General features: G+C 38.8%; 2 pseudogenes; both read right to left on the bottom strand.

Annotated features, from left to right (window-relative positions):
- Positions 1 to 2,366: 2,366 nt before the first annotated feature.
- On the bottom strand, positions 2,367 to 4,162 carry LOC122311302 (annotated as a pseudogene).
- Positions 4,163 to 5,024: 862 nt separating this feature from the next.
- On the bottom strand, positions 5,025 to 16,553 carry LOC122310125 (annotated as a pseudogene).
- Between the last annotated feature and the right edge of the window lie 332 nt (positions 16,554 to 16,885).

Genomic DNA, 16,885 nt, shown 5'->3' with positions numbered 1-16,885 from the left:
AAAGATCCCCAAAATTAATAGTTAGAGCATTGGCAATGGGTTATTTATCTTCATCTTCATCTTTGAATTTAAAGAATATGTCCTTAAAATGGTCTACATTGGTTTATTCATATCTATAATTATAAATAATTATGTATAGTGTTTATTCAAAGATAAAGACCTCCTTTTCCTTCTTCAAACTATATTTTATAGTTTTTTCTCTCTCCTTCTAACTCTCTCTTTTCTCTCTTTTTCTTTCTTTTCTTTTTTCTCTTCTCTCTCTTTATTATTTTATTATTATTTGATCAAAAAATATATAATCCAATATAAGAAGTTTTCTTCATATTCAAAATCAATTTTCAAAAGATATAATTTTGAATATGAAGATAAAAAATCCATTACCAATGCTCTTAGACCTTTAGCATACCCACCATTGCCACCATTCAACATTCAAAGAATAATTTATTGTGCGTACTAATAAAAGTTTCAATAAAAACCGTGACAAAATAATCCATATACACATGATGTATACAATGATACCATCACCCATCAAACTTTAAAGGAAAGAAAATTCAATCCCCCCATAGACAAAAAGGAGACATAACATAATTTATAGAGGTAAAAATATACCCATGTCCGTATGATATTACTTCTAACAAGCACATGCAGGAGAACAAACTTCAAATCAGGACCCAATTGCAAGACCAAAGCACAGAATATCACTAAGGCAGAAACTTTTTCATCTATATCAGGTATCAACCTCATTATTTGAGTAAACCAAAAGCTACTTTTAATGTAATAACTGACATATCACCAACATATATATCAAGGTAGTAAAATACTTTATAATAATAATGAATAATCTATCTATGATAGCTAACCTAAAATAACCTTTTTACTCAGACTGGTTCAGCCACCTTCATTTCACATTTCGGATTTCTTTATATCCCCTGTACTAGGGGGATAGATCTACAACTTAAACTGCTACAAGATATGACCCCCAAATTACTTCATAGGGCACGACCTCAATAAACCAAGCTGCGATTGATAAGCAACTAACATCTTCAAACCAAACACAGAATTTCCAAAACACTTTCAACAACAATTTAACTTTTTCAACATATATTGTACAAAAACAAGAACCCAAATAAATATCAGAACACTTTCTAAACAATAAGGTGAATAATCGACCCAAGAATTTAAATTGCTAGGTAGAAATGAAAGATTAAAGAATGCTGTTCGGTGTAGACTTAAAAAAAACTAACCTTTGAGAATGAATCTTGCAGCGGGTCGGGTCTGAAGGATAGAACGGATGAGAGTGAGAGAAGGGGTGAGAGTGAGAACAAATGCATTCACGCCAAGATACACAGATTGTGTAAAAAAAATAAAAAAATAAAAAAATAAAAAAAAAACTTACCTTTGAGGACGAATCGATCCAGCGTCTCAATTGGCCTTCGAGTCACCAAGTTCGATAGGGAGAAGAGCTTCGAGACTAAAGGGGCTCCTTTCTAGGGTTCGGGACTAAAGGGGCTGATTTCTCGGGACTCAAGGGGATTGTTGGCGTCGCGGAGAGAAAGAATGGGGGCTACGGGATCATAGGGGTTGATCTCTATGGGTTCGGGACTGAAGGAGGTGGTTGGCATCGGGGTGACAAAGAATGGTGCGTCTGGGTCATTCCCTTGCTCGCCTAACTCCATAACCATAGTTGAAGTAATGGGTATGGAGGGGAGAATGAAGCAACAACCTCGGGAGGCCTCGCTCCATCTTCGTTCGGTCATCTCGACATTCGAAAAGGTGAGAGGTCTGAAGAGGGAAACTGAAGCGGGAGAATGACTATGCTCGGGATTTCAATTTTACATTTGTTCAATAAACCATGACGTGTGAACCGATCCGGCTGGCCATGTCAAGAGTGTGGCGCATGGAAAAGGAAACCGACCGGATAATGGATAGACTTTTCTTTTTCTTATATCTAATCTCCCCGTCCATTGTCTCTTCTTCAATTATCCCCACATTATACTGGGCCCATTTGTTCCATGTTCCTATCAATGAGAGCGGGATATGGCCTCGTCCGGTTAAACAAGATTTGCTAGAACATATCCAAGTATCTAGATCAATTTTTGTCGACTTCGGGTTAAAGAATCATACATTATTGGCAGAGGATTTTATGTATTTTTTTAGATTGGCACGATGGTTTTCTTGACCAACCAAACTAGAGTCAAGTGATTCATGTAAAGTTTGAGGCTAGTCTCTAAAGGAGCTTTACTTGGAAACATAAATATGCCATGGAATATCATTAGTCGAGGACTCGAGACCAAAAGATAAAAAAAAAAAAAAAAAAAAAAAATACAACTTGGAGTGTTTCTGGCTAAATAGTAATAGTCGGCAGAAAAGAAAAACAAAAGAAACTTCTTTTAGTTAATAAAATTAAAAAATATGAGAGCAATGCTAATGAAAGCCAAGCTCGAGTAGAGCCCTTAATGCTTGTTTCTTTACCGCCTTTCCGTAAACTCCTTTTCCCAACTTCAAACTCCTCTCCATGTCCGCCAATCCATTAGTTTTCTTCGATCCTTCAACCTGCACCTTCACTAACCTCTCATCACTTCCGACTACTTCCAGGACACTATCCACCACTGCATCCACGGCCGGAATCCGCCTTCCCCACCGCTTCATGGACTTTTCTGAACAATAGGTCCCAGAATATGCAGACCAGAAGGATCCCTCAAGTAGCCCTTCTCCTTCCCCCTCACCACCCATCTCCTCATACCTTCCTCTAACCTGTAGACGGCACCACCCACATCCATCCCTCCTTCAAGACCCATCTCAATCTCTCTTATCTCTTGTTTTCCCCACATTTCCTCCTCAAACTTGCACCGCTTGCAATTGCACTGAAAACCCCATGTCTTTGACATTTCCTTGCGCTTGCCCAATGGCGAAAGCGCATCATAGTACCCAAACGTAAACTCTTCACCTACCTTGACATCTCTTGAAGCATGAACCATCACACAATCCCCCACATGCAAACGCCTTGCATTAGGATTACATGAATGGTTAATGAATGAAGCCAGTACCCATAGTCCAACACCATAAGAATCACTGTTCTTCCCAACACTTTGGCTGAAACCGCATCTTCAACCAGAGAATTCACGTCCAAGATGTTTAAAATCCTACCCATATCAAGCTTCTCATTAGAATGACTAGTCTCCTCCCCCTCTGGCCCAAAGAGACTTATATCCGGAACCTGTAGCCCGTCCTCATCTTCGCTGATCGACAATGTGCTAACCAAATTATGAGTTCTAGGACAATTTTTGATGGAGCCGGTAACTCTATCAATAAAATTCTTCCACATGACCAACTGGGCATTCTCTCCCGAATCTTCGCTAGGCAAAATACCCCTCTCCGTGGCAATTGTTTTGGTGATCAACACCAAAGTCCCGGCATCGACATTCTTTGTTGCAAATAGACCACGCCCACTAATAGCAGATTTCCTTATCTGCGCCGGACCAGTTTATTCAGCGAGTTCCGGAGACTGTCCTCGGTACCCATTGACAACCCAATCAGATAGATCAAAAGCTCCAGTCCTAGAGAGAAACTCGAGCCTTTTGCACTTCTCCAAATACCCATTAAGCCATTCAGCGTTTCCACTTGCGTGAGGATCGAGCAGAGCAGTCTTGAAGCAGTCCAAAGCCATTGAATACCTATTCAGATTTAGGAGAAACTTACCTTTGCAGAGCAGGGTCTTGAAATGGTCACTACCAATTTCTAGTGCTTGATCACAATCTTTCAAAGCTTCGGCAAATTCTCGCAGCCTGGACCGCGCTTCAGATCGGTTGGAGAGTGCTAAGCAGAGGGATTTGTGGAGCTTGGGGAGGTTGTCTGGGTCTGGGTGCTGTCGGGTCTTTGAGATTTGGTCTTGGCAGATATTGATGAACTGAGAATAGGCAGGTACGGCCTCTTTCCATTCTTCTCTGAGGAGTAGCTCCGTTGCTTTGGATCTGAGCTGTTGCATTAGGTCTTCGGCCATTTCAGGTTGTTGCTGTTCTTCTCCAACCATTTTGACACTAGCGTATAGAGGCAAACTGGCCCTGCTCTCCGTTTTTGGTAAAGCTTATCGGTGGATTTTGAATTCGAGGGGAATGAGGAATGTAACGGTCACATTCCTTCATTTCTATTCTCTTCTATTTCACCTTTGGTCTCGCATTTTGTTTTGTAACGCCAACGGCTATGTCGGGATTCTTTTATAGTATATTATTATCGTTATCATTTAAATTTGCTATTAATATAAGGGAATGCTTAAGGCTCCGTTTGGGTAAAACACTTTATTACAATTTATTATTTTATTATTATTATCTACGTACTTTTCACTACCTTTTATTAATATTCATTATTATTTTATATTTTATTATTATCTTCTCACTATTTTTTTTATTACTATTTACAGAATATTTGAGATCACGTCACAACCCACAACCCAAAACTCAACCTAAAACTAATTAGAGGTTCTTCACTTTTCCATTAACATGTATTTCTGTCCTGCTTGGCTACTGAGATTTCTCATATGAGAATTTTGAATTTTAATATTAAATATTAAAATATTATATTTTAATATTATTATTATTTTAGAATTTGAAAAAATTAAGAAAAAGTTAAATTATTTATTATATTTTATATGGAGATTTGAAAAAGTTATAATGATAAGATAAAAATTTTATATTTGAGATAAAAAAATCTTGATGGCCAAACCATACCTGCCTCATTTTTTTCAAAAATATTTTTAGAATCCACCAATACACTTGGCAGTTATCACAGATGTGAAAACTTTCGACACCAACTATCATTTTGTGTTTTGACTTCTTTCAAAATAGCAACAAATCCCATAAGTGTGTTTATACTGACTTAAATGTATATCTACTTTTCATGTCACCCACAAGGATACAAATTACAATTGAGTCAGCATGACGTGGACTCCAGTCTCCTACATTTATATGTTCCAATCATACAAGGTTATGCTGGAAAAAGGAAAAAAAAACATAGAATTATAAGGTTAATAAAACTCATAAATTGCCTTTTGCTTAAAAAATTATTAGAATCACCTGCAGAGTCAGCGTGGATGACACCTTAACATTATTGACATGACAAGATTTGATTCATAAAAAAGAGTGCAAGGAGAGGAATTGCTCCTAGAAGCCATGTAAAAAAGGACTATGGAACAGGGACGGACATCTCAAACGTCACTATCCCTATACAAGCGTGGATGCAGCACTCATAATGTATCAACAAATATCATAATAAGATTTAACATTATTAATGTCTCGCAGGAACATGTCATGAATAGAACTCTTTAGGATCTTTAACTTCCTGCACTCACAGAACTCCATTTCCACGAGCATATGCATACACCAGAATACTCTTTTGACCACGCGGAGTTGTAGGTTTTCTTTAAGAATAACCCAAAAATGGCTCTCCAGAACTGGAAGTCCATTGGAAAGCCATTCCCAAAAGACACTCAAACCTTGAATCACACCACACGAAATGATGCTCAGGGAGTGTTCCAACCGAACTTGAGATAATTGCGACACTCATCCCACAATGATTGCCATCGTCACGAGTCTCTGTTCAGACTGACTACAACTCATCTGACATTGAAGCAATGCTTCCTGATACATTATCAGAATGAGGACAAAATTTCTGAGCATCAATTCACCGAGGAGAATATGACAATTGTAAGGTTTTCAAATATCATTCCCTGACCTGGTCCACTTTTTCCAGTTTCCAGTTCATTTGAGAAAAAGAGAATAATAAGTAACAACTCTCGAAGATATTAAAACAGACATTATTTGTATTCTTTCATTGAAATCTGAAAGAAATCTCACCAAGGCCACGTGCTTAATGTTTCAGTGGAGAACGTATTGCCACTCAGTCAGTTCATTGTTTCTTCAGAACATACATTCCATCTCTTAGTTCCAACTTCTCTTCAGAAACTAGACCAGATAAGAAGCTCTGAAGCTGTTGTAATGTTTTATCATATGGGGGATCAGCTACACAAAACATGCAGCAATGTGTTAAAATAATAATAATTATTATTTTTATCAATCGCGTTATTAGTAAGTACCTAAATCAAAATTATGGGACAAGTAAAATTACCTTGAGAGTATTATGAATGCGATCTAGTCCCATGCTTCCAAAATTTGTGAGCATCCCCATGATAAATTTCTGGAACCAAAAGCCAACCAGAGTTATAAATGGAACAAGATGACACATGATAAATTTCATTTAGGAGCATTAATTCATTAAATATTCAGTTTGATTCTAATACCACTTACTTGACTAGGGCTTGCCAATACTGACATAGTTATTAACTTTCCCAGAAGCAAACATTTGTCCCTCAAACATTCACATTTTTAGTGCTTTCTTTACCCTTATTGGTCATGAACAGCTATGAATGTGTCAGCGAAATCTGGAAGCTTATAATAAGCTAAAGCTAAAGGGGTGTTTAAGGATAGCTATTGGCTGAGTGAAGTGAGAGAGTCCTTTCACTTCTTTTTTCTCCTTATGGGATTAATACATATGCTTGACCTTATGAGCTAGAGTAGCTTTTACTTAGTCTTTAGCCCAAGATGAAATGCTAGACCCAATTCACATTACATAAGAATAAACATCCTTGAAAGAAAGTTCTAGAGTCCCAATGGTTTGGAATTTACATAAGATACACTTGGAATCTGACAGACAATGGACCAGTTCTAAATAACTCATCAATCCATTGATTAGAATTTTAAGTACAACAAAAAAGCTTCAGTTCGTATCACATACCCCATACACAGTCATTTCCTTGCCTATTTGATCCTCAGCAGAGGCCACAGATCTCTATCCCTCCTCATCACCTACTAGAAGCTCCTCACAACTACCACTATCTCCACCATTCTTACCAGTTTCAACCATCCCTTCCATCAGGGTAAATACATGGTCACTAGAATCTGCCCCAAGTGATTTTGCAAGGATTCCCTGATCACAAGAAGGGAGGTAAATACAATTAGTTTTCCTCATGACTCCAGCTCTTGAAGACCTACATATATTAAAACCTCAATTACAAAAACTCTACCTGATCGAATAGTCTTAGCCAGTGATTGGTAATAAAAGACAATGTTGACTTCACAATAATTTGACAAACCATACAATTCAAATTGACTACAAAGCCAATTAAAATAAGATTGGTGCCATTGTTAGTATAGCATGGAAAATTATGAGCCAAAGAAGGAAAATTTCCCAACAGTAAATATCATATATGGCAGTGTTTGGCTACCCATATTCATCCAACACTAACTGATCGTTCAACAAAACAAATCTCTAAAATTGGTCATGTTTGTTCAGCACTGAGCCAGGTGTTTCCATTTTAAATTTAGCATGTATCAAACAATAAATGCTAATAAATAAAAATTATCAGATACCTTGTTTATCCAAAAATTTATCCTTCGATTGAGTACATCTACAGGTATCCCAATACAGCTACTAGATTTTGAGAGGTCCAACTGAAAGTGGAAAATATAAATGTGTTTGCACTACAGATGAATGACATATAACACATTCAGATAATTCCCATGGTTACCTTGTTTGCTCTTGAAATTGCATGATAATCGCTGCATGTATAGGAGCCACAGTGAACTACACTGCCCTATCTTCGAATTGCAACTCCATCTGCACATCCACAATAAAAATATGTAAATACTATTTAAGTGTTTAAGTAGAAGAAAAAGGAAATCTGGACCAGTTTTGCTTGTTTAAGCACTGGAGGAAAGCAAATAAGTTAAAAGACATGTAAATAGACATTAAAATAGAGCATTAAGTGGCATTTTCTATGTTTTTAAGCACCTAACCTTGACAATCCCCAGATTTTTCTTCCAAAGAAGCTTACGAGGGGTTTTGATTTCATTAAACCTCTTTGCATAATCAGAGAGCAGCTTGTCAACAGGCTCGGGGACATTAAGGGTCTCATCCTGAAATTTGTCTTCAATGTTAATAGAGAAACAAGATTTCTTAATAGAAAACTGTAATAAAGCAGGGGCCCCTTAGTGGGCATGCCCCTGCCTCTTACCATTTAGGGATGCTGGCATTACTCCAGGCGTTATGCCTGGAGTCAAGGGCCATAACTTTGGCTGGCCAGTTACCATATGAAGGGGCGCAGACGATTAATAAATTAGTCCTCCATTCCTTGGCAGATGCAACTCTCTCTTGGAAAAATCTCTCTCTGTCTGTGAGTGAAAATACTTAGGCTGTGGGCATTTTGAATGTGACTCTAGATTCATCTACGTAGCACATTCACGCACTGAGTGGAGAAATCTACTTGAACACTGGATTCACTCGTGGAACAACTACACAGACTATTCTTGAGGTATTTCTTCTGCTGTGTATGTTATATTATTGCTAACATTGGTATCAGAGCATTACGTTAGTTGTTCCCAGTGAAATATGTCTCTATTTCTTGTTCATGTAATGCATATATATATATATATATATATTTTTTTTCTTACGTTCTATGAATATGATCATGTTTATATATATTGGGTTTAGTCTCTGTTTATTAAAACATGTATGAGACTGTTAGAAATGCCATGATCTATTATCGTAAGTTTTTATATATGATCTCTGTTTACATGAGCATCACGCTATATTGCTAGATGTGTTTAACAGTTTGCTTTTTAGGCATTAAGAATATGTATTATATTGTTTTTTTTAAATACAATATATATATATATATATGTTGAGCACTGTGTGATACTGCACATGGCAGTGTATTTGCCATGCGCAGAGGTACGAAGCGCACCATGGTGGTGGCTGGGCAACCACACAGTTGCTGCTAGCACCACACGGGTGGTCCTCGCACTACATGGTGCCGAGGACACCTCCATGGGTTGCAAGCACCCACTGGTGCACCGAGCACCATTTTTTGGTGCTGAGCGCACACGGTGCTGTAGCCCGCACCGTGGTGCTTATCGCACCATGGTGCTGCGAGCTCGCACCGTGGTGCTGCTCACACCGTGGTGCCGCTAGCACCGCGTGGTGATGCTGGCACCGAGTGGTGCTGCCCAACCGAGATGGGCAGCATACACCACGGCTGCCGCATGCCAAGGAGTGGTGCTGCACAATGGGAGCAACCCACTCCGGCTGCTGCAACCCGTGATGTTCAGAGCACTCCGGTGAGTGCTCTACCACCGAGCCCACCGGCGGAGGCTGCCTATAATGGTGGCTTTAAGCCACTGTTTTTTTTTTTTTTTTTTTTATACTGTTCATATGAACAGTACCCATGACCAACCCATGACCAAGTGAGAGCCAAGATGAAAGCGCACCATTGGGCTGCTGCTTCTCCTAGTGATAAGTAGGGGTTATTTTTTTTTATGATCTAATTGTGCTTAAAAAAAAAAAAAAAACCTTTCTGTTTTATTTTTTTTTTGGCATGATTATTTCTTTAAATACATGATTAGTTATAATATTATCCCTAAATTAGTAAGTTTTTTTTTTTTTGTGATAATTAGTGGATGTATGGTTGAAATTTTTTTTGAAATTTCCCATGCAATTTAAAATTGCGCGAAAATTAAGTTAATAAGTTAATAATTGGGCATTGTGGTGCAAGAGATGATTAGGAAGTTTAGCGAATTTTCGATCTTGTGACATGTCTAGATTATTTTCTCTTTAACTTAGATAAACGCGGCATTTTTTTTAGGTGTAGGTATATATCTAATTTGTGCATTTTTGTAGTGAAATGGCATCGAAAAGTATTGTTGCCGATTTGAACAAAGGAGAAAAACTGGATGGGGAAAATTACGACATTTGGCATCGTAAGATCCAGTATGTCCTAAATGAGCAAGAGGTCTTGGAGACCTTAACTCACTCCCTAACTGAGCCTGAAAAAGGGAACTCTGAACAACACCGAAAGGATCATGAGGTTTTTGAGAATTGGCTCAAAAAGGATCGGTGCGCGCGCTTTACTATGTTAAGCAGCATGCTCAATGACCTTATCAGTGAGTTCGAGGAGTATAAAACTGCTCAAAGTATGTGAGAAGCACTAAAAGTGAAGTTCGGGGGAACTTCTGCCACGAGATTGCGCGGACTGACTATGAAGTTTGACTCTTATAAGATGCGCTTTGAACACACGATAAAGCAGCATCTTAGAACGATGTCATCAATGATCCGTGAACTCAAAGTGGCTGGAAACAATATGACAGATGAGCAGCAAGTCCAAGCGGTTATACGCTCACTACCCAATTCATGGGAAGCCATGTGCCAAAATTTGACGCACAATGAGAACATCAAAACTTTTGATGATGTGTCGCGTCATTTGGAGCATGAGGCAGAGTACCTAGAGGCTATTAAGCCTAAACATTCATCCTATGTGGCTGAATCTGGCTCGCGTAAGGCAATTAGGCCTAAACGCAAGAATAATAAGCTTGGGGTATCCACTGGACGTGTGTAAAAAGAGTCAGGAACTTTCAAACGCACCAAGAGAGGGAAGCGTGGAAAGAACAAGTCCAATATGGATTGTTTTAACTGTGGAAAGAAAGGCCACTTCGCTCGTGACTGTACTGAGCCGAAGAAGGTACAATCTGACTATTCTCTTTCTGTTTATGTAACAAGTCATGTGATGGTTGCTCACTCATATCCTTTGTGGACTGTTGATTCAAGAGCGACCGAGCACATAGCAAGAGACAGAGTCGGATTTGTTGAGTATCGTCGAATTCCAGTTGGGAGTCGTGATATCAAGGTGGGGAATGGAGCTAGTGTCGAGGTGCTGGGAGTTGATACCTACAAGCTAGTATTGCGAGGCGGTCGCATTCTATTACTCCATCATGTGTTATACGCTCTCGGAATACGACGAAATTTACTTTCCGTAGTTACTTTAATCAGACTTGGTTTCTGCATTTTATTTGAAAACAATGGCGTTTCCCTATTTTTGGGTAATGTTTTTTATGGTTATGCTTTTCTTTCAGACAGTTTTATGATAATGGATTTGGATTATTCAAATGTGAATGAATCTACTATTTTTATCACTGAATCTGATAATTTAGATTCGCATACATGGCATGCTAGACTTGGCCATGTTGGGCAAGAGAGGATGACACGGTTGGCCAGAGAAGGCCTAATAGGCAATCTCTCTAAAGTCACGTTGCCCACTTGTGAACATTGTTTGATGGGAAAATCAAAAAGAAAACCGTTTGGAAAAGCAGCAAGAGCATCTTCTCTGTTGCAATTAATCCACTCAGATATTTGTGGCCCAATGAGTGTGAGGGCGAGACACGGGGCTTTATATTTCATCACATTCATAGATGATTATTCACGATATGGTCATATTTATTTGATCTCCCATAAGTCTGAAGCATTGGATTGCTTTAGACGATACATGAGTTTAGTTGAGAATCAATTAGACAGGAGTATAAAAGCTCTAAGAATAGACCGTGGACGTGAATATTTATCTGAACAATTTAAAAGGCTCTGTGATGAAAAAGGAATTGGCAGTTGACAATGCCATATACGCCACAACAAAATGGCGTGGCAGAAAGAAGAAATCGGACACTGCTTGAGATGGTTAGATCGATGATGGCGCAAGCAAACCTACCAATATCATATTTGGGGGATGCACTTTTGACTGCAGCCTATATCGTTAACTGAGTGCCCCTCCAAATCGATGTCGTCCACCCCGTATGAACTTTGGACCGGTGAGAAACCCAACTTGAATAACTTGCGACCATGGGGTTCAACGGGCTTCGTTCATGATTCTTTCCATAAATATGAAAAATTGGGTCCTAGAGGAAAGAAGTGTATCTTTATAAGGTACCCTGATCACTCTAAGGGATATGTATTAATCGGTGAACAACCTGATGGGACGGTATCTGAAATTGAGTCACGAGATATGAATTTCATCGAGGATGAATTTCCAATTAGAGGCGAGGTTGATAGGAGTTTGGAACTCCAAGAACTTGTGTATCAAGAGGAAATCACTCCAAGTATCGTAGTTGAGAATGATGAAATTTCTCAAGCTCTTAGAAACAGTGGGAGTGATTTAGCTCTGAGCAACGAAACACCACTTGTTAATTATTCACAACAGTTTCAACCACGTAGAAGCTCACGCGGAAATATTCCTCGTCGTCGATTTGAGATTGAAGGTGAGATTTTCATGGTGGGACTGCAAGATGATGATGAGCCTAGAACCATCCAAGAGGCTTTCTCATCTTCTACTAAAGATGAGTGGATAAAAGCACTAAACGATGAGATGGAGTCTATGAGGACTAATCAGGTCTGGGATCTGGTAGACCTACCGCCAGGACGAAAGGCCATTGGGAAAAAATGGGTTCTAAAGGTCAAACGTAAAGTGGATGGGTCAATAGAAAGGCATAAAGCTCGCCTAGTAGCGAAAGGATATACCCAACAAGAGGGTATGGACTATGAGGAAACCTTTTCTCCAATAGTAAGGTTTGCCTCAATTCGCTTGATTCTAGCCATTGTAGCACAATTGGACTTAGAACTCTATCAAATGGACGTTAAGACAGCTTTTCTCAATGGAGAACTGGATGTAGAGATCTATATGGATCAACCCACGGGCTTTGTGGTCAAAGGTCAAGAGCTCAAAGTGTGCAAGCTCAAACGATCTATATATGGCCTAAAGCAATCATCTAGACAGTGGTACCTCCGATTCCATCAAGCCATTCTTTTGAATGAGTTTATAATGATCAAAAGACCACTGTGTTTATATAAAATGGTCCAAAACGAGTTTTGTGTTATTATCATTATATGTTGATGATATTTTAATGGCTGGAAATGATAAGGGGATGATTGTCGCCACTAAAGAGTGGTTGTCCCTCAATTTTGAGATGAAGGACATGGGTGAGGCTGAATATATTTTGGGAGTTAAGATCTATAGAGATCGTTCAAAGAAGCTTCTGTATTTGTCTCAACAGACTTACATAAAAAAGGTCCTTGAACGCTTCCAAATGAGTAATTGTAAACCCATTGACAATCCCATTGCTAAAGGCGAGACCTTATGCCAAGAAATGTGTCCTAAAACTCCAAAAGAGAAAGAGAAAATGACTCGTGTTCCCTATGCTAGCGCTATTGGTAGTTTGATGTACGCAATGATGTGTACTCGACCGGATATATGCTATGCAGTTGGCTTGGTCAGTAGATTCCAATCTAATCCTGGACTGGCTCATTGGAAAGTAGTCAAGAGGATTTTCAGATACCTCAAGGGAACTACATTAAGAAAAATTAAAAATTAAAAATTAAAAAATTAAAATATACAAGTAGGCATATTTGGGGGTCATACTAGCATTTTGCTTCTTTTGTATGCATCTTGTATAAATTTTTTTTGATGAGTAATAAGAAATTTTATTGATATAAAGATAGACATAAGCTAGGTACACCAGAAGTATACATGTGAATACACCTCTTTAAGAGCTAGAAATTGTTACAAGAAATTCATGGAAACTGAGACCATTAAAATCTAAAGCAATGGCCCACATCTTGGTATACTTGGACTATTCCTTCTGAGTTCTTTGATAATTTCTCAATAACATATCAAAACAAAAAGAAATATATATCTCATATTTTAATGAAACGTGTACTCCTCTTACAATGCCCTCAGACGGGTTAGGAGAAGTGAATTCAAAATTTGAAAAAAAAAAGTGATTTCAAATTTGGAAAAAAGAAAAGAAAAGATAGGTTCAAATTCATATGCAATATAGGTTGTCAATATCAGTTATGGAAAGTTCCATCCATTTTGTGATAACCTAAAAAGGAAAGCATTTCATCTATTGTAAGATGAATGCAGCAATACGATTCTGCACACATAATTTTTTTTTATAAGTGATTCTGCACACATACTTGTGATAACCGAATAGGTAACTTATATCAAAGACTGAAATATAAATATACACCAAGCAACATGCTATGCTCAGCTGATACCACCATACGACCTTAGAGAATTGGTGAAAGACCTGCTCAACAATAGACAGGAAAACAGCAACAATATGAAATGCACCTGTAAAGCTAAAGCCGTAACTAAAAAAGAAAAAAAAAAAAACTACACTTATGAAAGCCAATGTACCATGCAAAAAAAAAAAAAAAAAGATCTTGGATAGATAAAATATTGACAAGTTAAGACACCAGGGACTATAAAAATAATTGTTGGAAGAGAGAGAGAAGGTTACACAAACAAGAAAATAACCTGTATCCACCCTTTAATGGACTCCAAGACTGAACTTCTGTAATCATCGCCAGCTAGATTATGTACTTTAGCCTGCCATGCACACAGGATATTTAGATAAGACCCAAAGATAAAACTGCATATACAGAAAATATGGCGTGGTTCTTGCATATAATAGATATTGGAAAAGAGTCTGTCCAACAAGATATTGGAAAAGAAAAGGAAAAAACAACCAACATGGAGGTGAAAAGATATAAGCTGGGCCACTTACAGCAGAAATGGAGCACGTGCTCACCTTTAGAAGTAGAAAGATAGCAGAAGCATAAGCATCCTCAATCTCCATCCTACCAGTCCGGTAGGATATTTTGCTTTTTTCATCTAAATCCATGTCGTCTTTTTCTTGATATTCATTTTCATCATCAATTTCTCCTGCCGTGATTGTACTTAACTCCTGCAAGCTTCCCTTAAAATAGCAGTGGATTATCTCTAAGAACATTCAAGAGTTTAAAAAATGGAAGTAACTATTGGAGCATTGGTAGGCAAAAAGAAAGGGATAATAACTGCAGCTACGCATGGAGTGGTCAAACTGCCACACAATAAAGCTTTTAGGAAAGACAGCAGAGATAATTAGATAATCAATTAAATCAAATACACTGCATTTTTTTTTCATTCCTACATCACAACTATTCTGCAGGTTTTCATGTGGCCCGTTTGGAATGGTGGAAATCTGAGAGGTGGCGGATATATAAACCATACATCTAAAAGAACAATCCATAACATGCTGAATCGAGAGAAGGCAGGCTACCCAATCTGTATGTAGCTTCTTGTTGAGTTTAGCTACACTTTGTTAATGTAACTCCATAAAATATCAGTGCCGTTCTGATTTTTCCACAGGTAGGATTCATCTCCTAAATAGCTCCAATCATATAGCTCACAGTTACACAATGTATTGGAAAGAAAAAAATTAAGGGGGGTGGGAGCTAGGTTTGGGGGAAGCTCCAGAATATAACAAATAATGAAGATTTGATGTTCAATCATACTATCAACTTCTATTCTTCTATAACAAGCAATCAGATGAAACGTCTTCATTTATATGGTTACTGACGTACCAAGATCAATGCAATACCCAAACTACCAGATAGGACCCTCAACATTTTATTTAATGCATCAAGAGGGACTTTATAGCATCCATTACCTAAAATCTCAATCTTTATCATTAGGTAGTGGAGCTAAAAACCAAAACAGACTTAGATGAAGACTGCGTATGATCAACAAAAAATCATTGAGATCATGTTTAGCCAACTCAAATTCAGCAAATGCTCAACGTTCGAGGACGTTAATAATTGTTCACAGCAAATTAATTAATATGTTTAATAAATTATGTACCATTAAAATGCCGAGGAATTCCAGCCATTAGCACCGAAGACATAAGTAATTGATATGTAGAGAAGAGATGATCTCTCTCGGAATTGGAAGGGTGCCTTCCCTCTGATATCTGATCGTTGTAGGACTGCAAAGCGTGAACCAGCATCAGCAAGCACTTCTCCTGGTATTGCTTTTCCAAAGCTATCTCTTCCAGAGCTATGCACAATACTTGCCGGACTTCACCCTCGCATATCTGCGTTTAAAGATTGCGCGAAATAAGAACTTCTTCCGATGCAATTACGTCGTGCTCATCTTGAACTCCAATTCACAAAATGACTAATCAATAAATAAAAATGCTTGAGAGGTAGAAGCCTAGTTTATATACAGGGTGTTTATTTTTTGACAGAATAGCAACATTGCTATAAGCATCAAAATGCCGCCAAAACTTGGATGTTCCATTCTTCTCGAAAGTTTCCTGCACGATTGTTCGGAAACATAGAGAGTAATCCCAGAATCGAAGTAATTCAATTTTCACAAGGTAAGTCCAAACAGTGCCCCAAATTGAGAAATGATATACTAAGTGCCCGAAGAAAGTGGTCTCGGACCAGAGAGTGGAGGCCATGCTTAAAGAGGCTGTGGACGTGAGCGACGAAGTCGGGGCCCACGGAGAGGTCTCCGGCGCCTTTGAGAAGGGCTTCGGTGGTGGCACAGAAGCCGCTATAGCTCTCAACGACCTCTTGGATCGAATCGTCTCTGAGAGTGTCCAGAATCCCTAGATTACAGACTTCGGACGTGGGTTCCTTCTCTGTCGCTGCCATCGCTGTCTCTGCTAGAGAGAGTAAGAGTGCTCAGCGAGTGGGAGAAACCAGAGATTTTCTTTGTCGGTGGTTTTTGGGTTTGCCGCCAATCCTCAAGATTGAAACTAGAAAGGGAAATGGCGTGAAGGACGGCGCGTCTCTTTCAACAAGAGAAACTTTTTAGAGTGAAAGCTTGTGTCTATCTCCTAGGCGCGTGTAAAAGACGCCAGACTCCAAAACGACAATGAAGTAAATGTCGTTTTTCTTCCAAAAACATAGGATAGTCGATACAAAAATGATACGTGCAACCGGGTTGGCGTCCCCGCCGTGGCCTCACGTCCACGTGGAAAATAAAATGACGTCGTTCTATGCAAAATCCTTTCCCTTGGTTTCGCACCTTCCCCCATTTTGTTTGAAATTTCCCCCTACCCCCCCTCCCCTTTCCTTGGTTTCCCTCATCCCCCCTTCGATCTTCTTCTCCGAAATCGATCAGCCGATCCCCTTCCTAGGTCTTATCTTTTTGGTTTCCCCGTCCCCCCCTTCGATCTTCCTCTCCGAA

Source organism: Carya illinoinensis, chromosome 5 (assembly GCF_018687715.1).
Source record: "Carya illinoinensis cultivar Pawnee chromosome 5, C.illinoinensisPawnee_v1, whole genome shotgun sequence".
Lineage (NCBI taxonomy): Eukaryota > Viridiplantae > Streptophyta > Magnoliopsida > Fagales > Juglandaceae > Carya > Carya illinoinensis.
The sequence above is the reverse complement of the archived record's forward strand: the minus strand, read 5'-3'. Positions and strand labels throughout refer to the sequence as shown.